Source organism: Dromiciops gliroides, chromosome 3 (assembly GCF_019393635.1).
Source record: "Dromiciops gliroides isolate mDroGli1 chromosome 3, mDroGli1.pri, whole genome shotgun sequence".
Lineage (NCBI taxonomy): Eukaryota > Metazoa > Chordata > Mammalia > Microbiotheria > Microbiotheriidae > Dromiciops > Dromiciops gliroides.
The window spans coordinates 453,544,512-453,560,052 of NC_057863.1; positions in this window are offsets into that span (position 1 = coordinate 453,544,512).

Genomic DNA, 15,541 nt, shown 5'->3' on the forward strand with positions numbered 1-15,541 from the left:
GTTCTTTATGTGGTCGCAAGTAATTGGAAATTGAGGGGATACCCATCAATTGGGGAATGGCTGAACAAGTTATGGTATATGAATATAATGGAATTCTATTGTGCTATAAGAAACGATGAGCAGGAGGAGTTCAGAGAAACCTGGAAGGATTTACATGAACTGATGATGAATGAGATTAGCAGAATCAGAAGAATATTATAAACAGTATCATCAACAATATGTGTTGATCAACTGTGATAGACTAGATTCTTCTCACCAATAGGGAGGAGAGGGAGGGAGAAAAATTGGAAATTGGAAATCTTATCCAAACAAATGTTGAAAACTAAAATTAAATAAATAAATAAAATTTACAGAGGATAGAAATGAAGTAGATACATTATCCAAATTGATATAGAGTTGGAAGGACAATCCATGGAGTAAGTCCATTAATACATAGCTCCAAATGGAAAATAACTTGGCCATAGAATCAAATAGGAAAGCAAAAGAAAAAACAGAGACAGAGGGAGGATGAGTATACATCTAGTAGTTAGGGACAGATCAACACTTTTTTGGGACAGCCCAAAGATTAGGAAAGCAGTGTGGTTTAGTGGAAAGAGCACTGCACAAGAAGTTAGGACACAAAATATTAGTTCTGACTGCCACAAATTGTGTGATGCTGGTAGATCACTCAACCCATAGATGTCATCTAAAGAATCTCTAGGGGCAGTTTGGTGGTACAGTGGGTAAAGCACCAGCCCTGGACTCAGGGAGAACTGAGTTCAAATCAACCTCAGACACTTGATACTAGCTGTGTGACCATGGACAACTCATTGCCCTGAAAAAAAAATTTTAAAAAATATAAAAAGAATCTATGAAAGTTAGGCACTGAAACCTGCCTACTTTATTTTAACAATAAAATGGGATAAATCAAGAAAGTAGCTGAGCTATCTCTAGAAATTGGCAATAAAATTTATTTTTAAAATAAATTGCTGATTTGTTAAAGTGAGAGAGAAAGGGAAATTACCTGATTTTCAGTGAAAGAATCTTCTTTTGATCCCTGCACTCAGGTGGGTGAAATCTGGGAAGTTTAGATTGTTTGACATCAATGACAGTCAAATTAAATTTTGATTTATATTGAGTGAAGTTTGTCTCTTCCTTGTTACTTTTCTGACAGGATTCCTATTCATCAAAGTCTTAATTTTAAATAAAATTTTGGAAAGATAGAATTTATTACCAGTATCATACAAGTGGCATAGGTTATTTGAAGATCAACATGTAGTTCTGATTACTTTAAATGGCATATCTGACTTTTAAAAAATGTTTTTATTTTGGGGGAGCTAGGTGGCGCAGTGGATAGAGCACCGGCCCTGCATTCAGGAGTACCTGAGTTCAAATCCGGCCTCAGACACTTAACATTTACTAGCTGTGTGACCCTGGGCAAGTCACTTAACCCCAATTGCCCAGCCAAAAAAAATGTTTTTATTTTGTTAAATATTTTCCAATTACATGTAAAGCATTTTTAACATTTCTTTTTTTTAATTTTTAATTCTACATTCCCTTCCTATGTCCCCCTCCTTAAGAAAGCAAGAAATTTGAAATCCTAAACATGTGCAGTCATACACAACATTTCTATATTAGATTTGTGAAATAAAACACAAAAATAAAACAAAGAAAAATAAAGTTTTTAAAAAGGTATGCCTCAGTCTCTATTCAGCTTCCATCAGTTCTTTCTCTGGACATGGACAACATTTTTCATCATAAGTCTCTCATGATTGTCTGGAATCCTTATATCACTGAGAACAGCTGTCATTCACAATTTATAATCATGCAATATTACTGTTACTCTGTAGTGTTCTCCTGGTTCTGCTCTTTTTACTTTGCATCACTTCACTTAAGACTTTCCAGATTTTACTGAGAGCATCCTGCTCATAATTTCTTATAGCACAATAATATTCTATCACAATCATATATCACAAATTGTTCAGCCATTTCCCAATTAATGGATATCCCCTCAATTTCTAATTCTTTCCCACCACAAAAAGAGACACCATAAAAATTTTTGTGTATAGGTCCTTTTTCTCTCTGTTTTATATTATTTTCTATTTATTGGTGTTGGTGTTGTTTAATAACTTTGGAATACAGATCTGGTAGTGGTATTACTTGGTCAACGGCTACACATGGTTTTACTGCCCTTTGGGCATGGTTACAAATTACTCTCTAGAATAGCATAATCAGTTCACAACTCCTCAATTTCCCCAGATACCTTCCAATGTTTGTCATGTTGCTCTCCTGTCATATTACTGAATCTGACAGGTATGGGGTAGTACATCAGAGTTATTTTAATTTGAGTTTCTCTAATCAATACTTATTTACAGCACTTTATGTATGACTATAGATGGCTTTGATTATGTTTTAAAAAACTAGGACTCACTTTTTTTGGTTCAGAAAGGAGCTGGTGGTGGAAGAAAAAGGAGGAAGGTACCTAGGTTTACTAACTTGTGGAAATTCACTCTCTTGGATAGATAGGTGAAGGCAGCTCTCTCTCTTTGCTAACCCATAATATAGTTTAATAAATGCTTAAAAGCCTTAACTGTTGCTGAATTTAAAAGTAAACCTTAGCTAATTCTCCCCCCACACTGGGGGGAGGGGAGACTGATAAGGACACACACATTAGATTTTAAGCATCACAGTGAGATAATTTACTCCATTATGCCTTCCCCTTTCTCCCAATATATTCCTCTTTTTTCCCCCTTAATATTATTTTATATAACATCTCATAATATCCAACTCGCACTAATGCCTTCTGTCTTTGTATATTCCTTTTAACTGCCTAATAATGATAAAGTTCTTAGGAATTACAAGTATCATTTTCCAAAGTAGAAATATAAACAATTAAAACTTATTGAATCCTTTATGATTTCTCTTTCTTTTTATCTTCATAAGCTTCTCTGGAGTCTTGTATTTGAAAATCAATTTTTCTTTTTTTTTTTTGTTTAGCTCTGGTCTTTTCATGAGGAATAGTTTAAATTCCTCTATTTTATTAAATATATATTTCCCCCAGATAGATTATACTCAGTTTTAATGGGCAGGGGATTTTTTATTGTAATCCTAGATCCTTTGCCCTGCAGAATATCATATTCGAAACTCTCCTATCCCTTAAGTTAGAAACTGCTAGATCTTGTGATATTCTGACTCAATGATATTTGAATTGTTTCTTTGTTGCTATTTGCAATATGTTCTCCTAGATCTGGGTGCTCTGGAATTTAGCTACAGTATTACTGGGAATTTTCATTTTGGTATCTCTTTCAGGAGGTGATCAGTGGTTTCTCTCAATTTCCACTTTACTCTCCAGTTATAGAACATGAGGGCAATTTTCTTTAATTATTTCTTGAAAGTTGATACGTAGGCTCCTTTTTATTGTGGCTTTCAGTTAGTCAAATAATTCTTGGATTATCTTTCCTTGATCTATTTAGCAAGTCAGTCATTTTTCCAATGAGATATTTCACATTATCTTCTATTTTTTTCATTCTTTTGATTTATTCTTGATTCGTGAGGAGTCAAGTTTCTACTTATTCAATTCTAATTTTTAAGGAATTATTTTCTTCAGTGAGTTTTTATATCTCTTTTTCTATTTGGTAAATTATGATTTTAAGGGTTTCTTCTCTTCAGTTTTTTTTTTTGTAACTCTGTACCCATTAAGTCCATTCTATTGTTAAAGTATTATTTTATTCATTATTTTTGTGCCAATCTGTTGACTCTTTTTTTCATAAGTTTCTTTCATCATTATCATTTCCCAATTTTTCTTTTACCCCTCTAATTTGATTTTAAAAATCCTTTTTTAACTCTTCTGGGAATTATTTTTTGGGCCTAAGGAAAATTTACATTTTTCTTTGAGGCTTTAGATGTAGCAGTTTTGACTTTGTTGTCTTCTTCAGAGTTTGTGTTTTGATCTTCCCTGTCACCAAAATAACTGTCTATGGTCAGATTCTTTTTAATATTTTGCTCATTTTCTACCATATTTATATGTTTTTAAGTTCATATTAAAGATGGGCTCTGCTCCCAGGGCAGAGGGGTCATTATCCCAAGCTTCAGGTTTTTTGGCCGGCTATCTTCAGAGCTTGTTTTAGGGATCTGTAAAATTTTTAGTTTTTCCAAGGTCATATGATCTAAGGAAAAATGTATTTACTATTCTCTTAATCTATGCTCTGGTCTGTGAGAAACCACAAGCACTCTTTTCTACCCTGGAACTGTGATCAAGGTGCTTACTTCAATGCAGCTGCAAGATCTACTGTGCTAGTGCTCCTCCTCAACCTGGGACAGCATCCCAGGCCTGTTATTTGGATACATATATGGGCAGTATAATCGATTCCAGCACCCACTGCCAGCAAAGGAACCTCTGTAATCTACTTTTTTTTTTTTTTTTGGTGAGTCAACTGGGGTCAAGTGACTTGCCCGGGGTTACACAGCTAGTAAGTGTCAAGGGTCTGATGCCGGATTTGAACTCAGGTCCTCCTGAATCCAGGGCCAGTGCTCTATCCACTGTGCCACCTAGCTGCCCCTGTAATCTACTTCTGATCAGTTATCCAACCCACTTACCATCATTGGGCTGAGAGTTCCTGGAAGTGGCTGCTGCTGATTCAATTTCCTTCAAGGCATGTTTCTGGCTGGGGCTGATCATGACTGTTACTGTCTGTTACCATGGTTAGATTCTTTGAAAAAGGAAGGAGAATGTCCTAAGACTCTGTAAATGACAGATACCATAAATTCAACTAGATGATAAATTCAGACTAAATGGACCTCAGAGAAGAAGTTACTTGGTAATGGTGATCTAGTAAAAATCTGGAAGTGGAAATGGGGAGTAAAAAGTATGTAAAATACCTGACCATGACCCCATGAATGTGAGACAGGATGTATAAATGAATTTATAACAAATACAGAAGGCTATGTGGTAAAGCCCAATTATAAGCAGGGAGCCAGGTCTTGGTGAAAGGGGCTATGGTAAGATATTAGTGGGATATTCCCACTAATACACTTTTGGTTTTGGTGAGGTAATTGGGGTTAAGTGACTTGCCTAGGGTCACACAACTAGTAAGTGTTAAGTGTCTGGGGCCGGATTTGAACTCAGGTCCTCCTGTATCCAGGGCTGCTGCTCTATCCACTGCACCACCTAGCTGCCCCCACTACTAATACACTTTTGATGACAGTATTATTTAACCCAGTTCTTCTAGAAAACAATTTGTTATTATGAAAAAAAAATGTTCTTGGATCCATCAATCTTGATCAATAACAGAAAGAATACATATTCATAAAAACTTTTGTAATAACAAAAGAAAAATCAAAGTGGAAATAGAAATTAATTCCCATATTGATTAGAGAAAAGCTTCTTAATTTTTTTCTGCTTGTGACCCTTTTTCACCTGAGAAATTTTTATGTGACTTGGGGTATATAGGTATATAAAACAGATATATATTACTTTTGCTGTTGCCAAATTTTTTGAAAGAACCACATTCAGTTATGTTACCCCTTATGTAATTGCAACCCACAGTTTAAGAAGCTAGAGATTAGAGGATGTCTAATAAAATAATTGTGCTATATGGAAGTGATTTATATTATTGGACCATAAGAAAATAAAATACGTATCAGGACTTCACAGGGAAAAAAATAGGAAGATTTCCATAAACAGATACAAATTAAGGAAGCTAAAGAAAGATGTATGTATGTACAATGTAATTGAAAATAACACCGTGGGCATCTCTGAAAGCTCTGTCCTGGACCGTTATTTGTTCTCTTTCTACAACTCCCCCCCACCCCACCCCCACCTTGCCTTCTTGGATATGTCACCAGATCCTATGAGTTCAATTATTTTCTGTTTACAAAAATACATAAATCTCTATTTTAGCACTATTTTCTCACCTAAACTCTAGTCCCACATTGCCACTGACCTGCTGGACAAGCCCTACTTGGATAGCCTATAAGCATCTCAAATTAACATGTCCAAAGTGGATGAGAGAAATTATTTTTCTTTCATATATTAGTAATAAAACATTGAATTAGGACTTGGATTTTTTCCCTTCCTATTTCTTCATTAAAAAGCCAGAAACCTGTGTGTTGGTCAATCTCTGAAGGGCATTGTTGGTGGATGAGATTGGCCAAATCCCCAGGGTACATGTTTTTCTGTCCTGCATGGGAAACCCCAACCAACTAGAGAATCTAACAAAGAATTTAATCTAAGCTGAATTCCTTCCCATTATTTTTTACTCAGGCTTGGATGGGAGGGGGGTTAAATCCTTTGTCTAGATTGAAGAGGTTGGAGATGGTCTGGCTTCAGATAGCCTCCCTTTGTCCATGACATAATTAAAGTCATGTCCCCCAGCCCTTCATTAGAATAAATCTACTCTTCACTATAATATTAATTCTTCTCATTAATTGTTAAGCAATCAGCATTGATTGCCACCTGTTGGGAATAGCCATTCTTCCAAGGGATTATAAGTATCAAGAAGCTGCCATCATGTTTTTGGTTTAATAGAGACAAGCAAATGAACCTTTTCTTAGTTATTCATTAGCAATGATTAAGAAAATGATTAATTACCCAGAAATTATCTCTCAAACATTTTATATGTCACAGTGGAGCTCCAAAACATCTTAGATCTTTAAATTTTCTTATTTCTGTTTCATATTCACTTTTTCCAGGCACACAGATCTGCAACCTTATGGTCATTTTTGATCATTTTTATTTTCTTACACCCCCCCCCAATATCCAATCAGTTGCCAGGTCTTGCTGATTCTACCAGTACACTACCTTTCAAATCTATCCCTTTACCTTTCTTCCCTAAGTCACTACCCTAATTCAGGCCTTCATCACCCCTCTCTTTAATTATTGCAATAGCATACTAATTGGTCTCTCTCCCCTTAGTCATCTTCAATTCGTCATCCACATAACTGTAAATAATTTTCCTAAAGCACCTATGTGACCATGTCACCCCCCTGCTTAATAGTCTTTAGTTCTTCCCAATTACCTCTAAGGAAAAAAAAAGTACTTGACAATTTAATGCCCTATAGAATTTAGTTTTCATCTACATTTCTAGCCTTTTTCATATTTCTCCACTTAGCATATTTTCTATTTTACTCAAAATGGCTTTTTAGCCATTCCTCATAGAAAATATTCCATCCCCCAATTCTGATCGCCATATCTGGAATGTATTCTCTTCTAAACTCTGCTGCTTAAAGATTTTAGCTTACTTTAAAGCACAACTTACATGTCATCTCTTCCTAAATATTTTTACCAATCCCACCAATGAATTCATTCTCTCTCTCTCTCTCTCTGAATATAAACTCCTTAAAGGCAAAAAAGTAATTTCTCTTTTGATTCATATGGCATATAGTAGACACTTAATAATTGTTCATTTATTGAATAAATGAGTAAGTATTTGAACTCAAATTAATTGTGATGACAAATTTTGACCCTTGAAAATATATAATGAAACACACTATTCTCCTCTTCTTAAAGAAGTAAGGGTTTATAAGGACAGGATGTTATAGTCACTTCGTTGATTATACTTAACTTTCTTGTTATTACAAATGAGAGATTTGTGAGAAGAATGGTGTTTTTAAAAGGTAACAATATTTTTTTTCTTTTTTAAGTCCTAGAAGTGATGTAAAAGAACATATGTTTTGTTTATACTGTTTATTTTTTGCATATCCCTATGGCTCCTTAATAGAGATAGACCAAATAGAGATTTAGAGATGAATGGAAATTCCAGCATACTGCAGTGCCAACTTTGCTTTTTTCTTGTATTAGCCAGATGGCAGGAATTAAAATGGGGCAAAGCATGCTGGGAGGTTTCTGTGCAATGTAAAAGTCAGCTGCAATCTGCTCCAATTTAGGAAAGTTGGGTGAACCCTTAGGCCATGTGGCAAGTTATTTCAAAGTCAAGAACTTTCCTAAAGATTAAACCTTCACTAGATGATAATAGGAAAGTGCCTAGCTGTGTCAAGATTTTATTTGGGAATTCATAATGCTGTTTTTTACTGAAGGGTTTTTTTTTTTAAGTTTTCCCTCATATTAACAGATTCTGTTGGTTGCAAAAACAACTCTGTCATTACTAGTCTTTGAGTTATTTTACGTCATTGTCTCCAATCTTAAATTTTCACAAAGCAACAAATATACTTTGTTGTTTAAAAGCACATGCGAGACGAAGACCTGTTAGAGATTGCTTTTACTTTAGCGTCACCTATGAACCATTCTTCACATTCACCAACAAGACACGATCACTACCAGTAGCAGCAGCAGCAGCAACCTGGAATACAGCCAGTCTAGCAACATTGAGTCAAAGTCAAAAGTAGGAGTTAAGCCACCAACTGTGTATATACATGCATTTAAAAAAAAGATCAATTCAGTTTTCTGATTTCTTAGTCTGTGACAACCATCAAGGGGTTCCTGTGTCTGTCCCCTCCCCAATCAAAATAAATATTGTTTTTGTGTTGTGCAAACAATATATTCAGCAGAGTCACAAATTAAATCAACACGTTCAAAAATCATTCCTTTGGCTACAAAAAAAGAACTACTTTACATGTGGAAAGGAATCTAAGATATAGTAAGCTAGGTCTTCTCACATTACTGGTTCAAAAACATATGAGTTGGATATATAGAAACAGAGATGAATAACACAAAGAGAGGTAGTTGGTGGTCTGATATTTATTAAAATAACTAGAATAGTGCTTATAACATATTGAATAGATACCTAATGTAAGACTTAGAAAACAGCTTGGTGTTGTCTTAGAAAAACTGGATTTGGAGTAAGAAGAATTGGGTTCAAATCTCAGCTCTGCCTTTAACTGTGTAACACTGGAAAAGTTATTCTACCTCTCCTGACCTGAGTTTCCTCATCTGTAAAGACAGAAGATAGGATTAATGATCACTATGATCTAGTGTAGTTCTGAATATTGTTCTTCTGATTTATCAGAAAACACTGACAAGAGTTTGTCTTTGTTTGATGACCATCCACATAGGAAAGACCAAGTAGATGAAGAATGTCTATTGCTACCATTGTGACAGGTAATTGGAAGGACATCCTATAGTGTTTGTCTTTCAGCCTGTGTATATGAGTTAGGAAGCAGTAAGTTAGGCCCATAATTGAATGGGAAGAGAGAGTAGATTGGATTCTCTTTATAAAATTGTAAGTTGCCTTTAGTAAGGTAAAACTTCCTCCAGACACAAAAAACAGTTCTTAAGGCCAATATTCTACCAGTATAGGTGTATATCTTCAAGATATGGAATACAACAGTCTCCAAATAATTGAGAAAGAATATTACAGAGAGTGTAATCGTGATGCACATGCTTAATGTGACCAGGATGCAAAATATAACCAAAGAGGAACTTTAAAGAATAACAATAGTAAATAATATGAGGGAAATATATGATAAAAACAGATGGAGGGCTATTTATGTGGCATGCACATAGGATAACAGATGATTAGCCCAAGTGCTCTACTGATATCCTTGTAATGTCAGTAGAAACTGAAAAAGAGACATCCAGTGCATTGCATGGACCACCTAGGGTAAACTTTTGAGCAAGAGTCATACATGGGGGTAGACATGAATGAATTGTTATCTGCACAGTGGGAATGAATATCTAAATTGACAAGATCACAGATAACTTTGAGTATTTTAGCATGGGAAAGAATTTAATGGGACAAGAGGGTACAAAAAGGTGCTGACATATATAGGGAGAAAGACCATCTCCATTGATGATATCATGGACCTCTATTTTTTTAAGCATATATGTGTGGTTTTATATATGTATATTCATATATATGTAAATAATATATAATTTATATGCTGTACACATATTAACACATGCTTTAAATGCTATTAATTGGGAAAGAAAAATAGTATTAGGATAAAGAAAGCAATATTCTTACTTTTGGACATCATTAGTAGATCCCCACGTCAATTCCCTGGCATTCTAGAGTATGCGTGATTCATGGATAAGCACTAGGTTTGTAATTAGAATTCAGTTACGTTTATTAGTGGTACCTACTGTTTACTAGCTATACAACCTTGGGTAGTGTAATGATTGGAATGATGTCACCTACTGGAGACTTGCTGTGGGAAAGCTCCGCCATGAGGAAAATGCCTCAGAGGCACTGTGGCTTTTCCTTGGTATCAGGAAATGGCGTTTGCTCATGGGTGCTGTCTATCAAGGCTACCAGCCAATCAACTTGAGGAGCCTCCTATTTTCTGGGAGGAGACAGGAATGAGGAAAGAGAGCCTGCCCAGAGAGCTCTAATGCTTTTGGGTTCCTGACTTGATGGTGGTGGTGGCGGCAGAGGACTTCACAGGAAAATTGAGGAAAGATAGGAATGCCAGGCTGTTGGAATTCTGTTCTCAATCTTTTTCTTTCTATTTTCCAATAAACCCTTAAAAACCTAAACTCGTTTTATCAGTGATTTTAGTCAGTTTCCCCCAAAACTGGGGGAACAGATTAGAATCCACATTTAGAATCTTAAATTACACAGTTGACACTTTACCTCTCTAGTCCTCAGTTTCCTCATCTGTCAACTGGGGATAAAAATATTTTCACTATCTACCTCACAGGCTTCATGGGAATATCCAATCAGATGGTATATGTTAATAATTTGAGAATATGCATTCTTTCATCAGCAAAGGTATTCCTCCCACTGGTGCCTTTTGTTGCCTATTTAAAACTTAGTAAATAATCTCCTTCCACTTCTTTTGTGGCTGAAATGTTATGACTCATGCTATCTGGCCAGTGTTATAATTAGCCTCTGTGAATTTAAACATGTCCTCAGACAGCAGAAATATAGGCTATTACTGAGCCATTGTAATCATGTCAGTTTGGTGCGAGACCTCTCACTCTGCGGGCTTGACTTTCCTTTTTTTTTTTTTTTTTTTTTAATGGGGCAATGGGGTTATGTGACTTGCCCAGGGTCACACAGCCAGTAAGTGTCAAGTGTCTGAGGCCGGATTTGAACTCAGGAACTCCTGAATCCAGGGCCGGTGCTTTATCCACTGTGCCACCTAGTTGCCCCTGGGCTTGACTTTCAATGAGATCTCAGTGTCACCTACACAGTGACTAAAATGAAGCATCAGAGTAGGATATACATTGAGAACTTCATAAATTGAAAAAAAAATGCTCTATAATATAAGTGATTATAACTTCCCCTATGAAATACAAAGGAATAGAAAATTAAATTAAGTAATCAAAAAGTACATGAGTAAAGAATAAATGGTAAGGAGCTAGGATAGCCTGTTTTAAGGCACTAGGAAAGGCAGGGCAATTGTCACCAAAGAAAGTCACACTTAGCTAGAATTGGGAATTGGAATCTAAAGGAACTATCATAGTTCATAATACCTGTACATCTAATGCTGGTCAGTGGGTATATTACTTGAATATGCAGTAAATATTTGATTCCTAAGTGTCTCTGTCTGATTACTCCATTATTTTTAGAAGAAAGTTAGAACAACTCATATTGGAAAGAGTGTCAAATCGTAGCACGTACATAGGTCTGTGCCTTCCAAAGATTAATCGAGTTAACATGAACAGAAGAACGTATGCTGACTTATTCAAATAGCCACTTCTACCTCCCACTTCCACAATAGCCATGGGGCCATTATGAAAAATATTGGTACATTTTGAAAACCTGTGGGATTGGAAGTGGAGACAGGGAAGCTACTTGAGCAAACAAGCCTTGTTGCAGGGAGATGAGACCAAAAGACTTATAGGCAGAGCTGCTGACTGTGCAATACCCCCTTTGCCCAGAAATTCCTTCCTCACACTGCCTGAATTAGTTTCATTTCACTTTGCCACACTGCCTAAAATTCTACTAATGACAGATTCATTTGGGTTGATAAACATCATTTTAAATATTTTTTGAATTACATGTAAAATCAATTTTTAATATTTTTTTTAAATTTTGAGTTCCAAATTCAAACAAAGTCTGGTTTTATTAATAGAAATACTTAGAACCAGGTATATAGAGCTGGGAGGACCTCAGAGGCCATCAAATCCAATCCCTTCCTTTTTACTTGCTTATAGTCACACATGAAAAGACATAATATTTGAGGTGCGATTTCAGTCCATATCCTTTGACTTCAGAGGCACTGCTTTTTCTAATGTCCATTTCTCTAATATAGTTAAAGGGAGAGGAAGCATGGTATAGTGGATAGATTGCTAGAGTTGGTATAGGAATTATAACTTCAAATACCACCTCAGCTATTTTCTATGTGACCCTTGGCAAATCACTTAACCACTCTGATCTTAGTTTCTTCATCTGTAACATATGAATAAAAGCACTTAATCATAGGGTTTTAGTGTGTATTAAAAGAAAAAGTATGTTGGAAAGAAATCTTATGGCTTTATAATAATATGAACCATTATTGTCAATAATTCACACATTAGTATGAATTAGGTCAAGATAAGATCACTTTTTCACCTAATATCTAACTGAGGTGCACTGTAAACTATCCAGAGAGAGTAACAGGTTTTTTTTTTGTTTGGTTGGTTGTTTTTTTTTGGGGGGGGGGAGGGTCAGGGGGTGAGTTAAAAGGCCAAAGTTAATTTTAAATTATGGAGACCATTACAGTTTAGGACAGAACTACAGTTCAGTAATGGGACACTTAAAACATCATGAAGGCACTTGGAAACTGACTTAAGTCATGGAAAAGGGATGCTGGGAGGATGGAGAATGATTCATACAAACTACCTTTTTCATGAATTTGTCTATGGCCAATCTTGTGTCTAAGTTCTTTTACCTGATGGGTCACTACTCCTCAATCAATAAATCAATCAATAAACATTTATGAAAGTATCTATGGTGTGCCAGGATTGAAAGTTCAGGTTAGTGTTATTAGCACTCTACTTCAGCTACAATGAAAAGATTAAATAGTTCAAAAGGATACATGGGGTAGATAGTGAGTCTAAAACCACATAATTGTAACATCATTTCTATGTAAGAAAATTGATCTCAAGATCCAAACAATTAATTTGAAAATAAACATTTGAAAAGTAACAAATGCCTAAGCTGACTGCCTACATAGAATGTTCCCAATGTCTTAGTGTAGTTTTAAGATGCATGGTTTTAAACTGAACTGGGACTTATGGGATACCCTGTATTTTCAAACAAACAATAAAGCAAAGCAAGCACCATATCTACCTATGTTAAATGTTGAAAGTCCAACCCTGAAGCTATGATCATTATTCAAATATAGCTTTAAAAGTTAAACAATCTGGGCAGCTAGGTAGAGCACCAGCCCTAGAGTCAGGAGGATCTGAGTTCAAATCTGACCTCAGACACTTAAAACTTATTAGCTCTGTGACCCTGGCCAAGTAACTTAATGCCAATTGCCTCACCAAAAAAAAAAAAAGTTAAACAATCACTTAAGAAATAACATTGCTTAGTACCTAGAAAGTTAGTCAAACTTTGGAAGATCTATATACGAGTCATGTTTCTGACAAAACTAGCTTTGTGACCATGAGCAATTAGTTCATTTATCCTTTCCATGACAGACAACTAAGATTATAATTTAGAGGCCAGCTACTGACCTGTTTGTTTTAGGGGAGGAAGTGAAATCCCAGGACTGGACTCAACACCAAAAAACCAAAACAGAGATCTGGTTTAGATCATAGGACTAGTGGGTCTTATGCCAATGATACCATCAGTGGCATTTTATATAAGGGAGACCAACTCTACAGTAATTGAAGTCTGAGAAAGGCCATCATGCCATTTTTTATATGTGAGGAAACTGAATCCTCTCAACCCCAATATTATGGTAAGCCAACCAATTAACTCTCCTCATATTAAATTTGGCCCCTACAGTTTGGTGAGGCACCCAGTTAACTCTCCCTATATTAAATTTGGCCCTTACAAAGTTAAGCAACTCACCCATAGTCACACAGGGAGTAAGTGACAAGAGTCAAATTAGGTTTTATATGAGCACCAGAACTTCCCTTCCCATAATTTTCACTTTAGCCATTCTGCCTTAATGTTTACGAAAATATTTTTCTCAAAGTTATAGCCACAATCTTTTAAAGCAAATTTGTAAATTATCTTGTGTAGGGGCCAAATTTTAATTGGGAAGTATTAGCTAGGTGGCTCACCAAAATATTGGGGCAAGGAAGGAGACCAACAGCCTCTCTCAAAAACAGAACAGGATTTATTAACAAGAACAAACTTAAAAACACAAGCAAGATCAGCTGAATTAAGGGAAAGGAAAAAAATAGGGGAAGAGAAATGATACAACCTGAATAACACTACCAACCAGGAATCAGCTGAGAACACAAGGCTGTGTCCTGTTGCTTTCTAGCTTCAAGCTAGAATGGCAAAACTCCTCCCTTCTCCTTCCCAGCAGACCCCAGGCTGACCACACACAGCCCCAAGCCAATTGGCTATCAGCCCTGACTGACAGTCACATGACTGCCCTCACTGGGCTTCCAGTCAATATAATTTTGCCAAGCCCAATGTAGGCATTAGTGAGTGATGATGACATGAGGTGCCAGTGGCATGGCGATGCCTACAACCAGTGGGTGGAGCAGCATGCCGTTGCAGAGACGTGGCACCTGAGCCCCAGGCCAGTGCATGTACCACACCAGTTTTTTTTTAATTCTAGCCAAAAGATGGGGTCAAAGAAACCTCAAACAATTCATTCTTTATACTTGTTAATACAAACAACAAAAACCACAGTTTATACCGCATATTGCCCTAAGTCAACCTAAGTTCAAATCTGGTCTCAGACACTAACTGTGTGACCCTGGGCTTAACCAGTATTTGCTTTGGCCCCCCATCTGTATAAATGGGATAATAACAAAACCTGCTTCCTGGGGTTGTTAATAAGGGTCAGATGACATAATAATTATAAAGTGCCTGACATGTAGTAAGTGTATATAATTATTTTTATTAAAAGTTAAATGGACTTCCCAAGGAGTTAATGGCTATCTCCTCACTAGAGGTCTTTAAGGAAAGTGCGAACAATTTGTAGGAAATGCTCTACAGCAGCATTAAATTAAAATTAAAAACTAAATTAAGATTAAAATAAAATTGAGATGTATTTAAGAAAATAAATAAAAATTTAATGAAGCATAGAAAATATTAGCTTTTTTCCCAAAATTAAGTCAATATGTAGACCACAGGGATCAGAGCTTTTTACATGGATCATATCTATTGATATTTCCCCTATTAGGAACTAAAACATCTTAGTATTATTTATTTATTTAGTGAGTCAATTAGGGTTAAGTGACTTGCCCAGGGTCACACAGCTAGTAAATGTTAAGTGTCTGAGGCCGGATCTGAACTCAAGTACTCCTGACTCCATGACTGGTGCTCTATCCACTGCACCACCTAGCTGCCCCATCTTAGTATTATTATGAAAATAATCTTAACCTCATGGCCTACCTTAAAGGGACTTGGGGATCCTCCAAAAAACTAATAGAGATTATTCTTCTTCAAGATACAGTTTTGCCTAGATGGTCTCTAAGAGCCCTCCAAGCTTTGCAAATGTTATGGTTCTGGGAAATCTACAATTCATCTTCATCAACCGTCTTCTG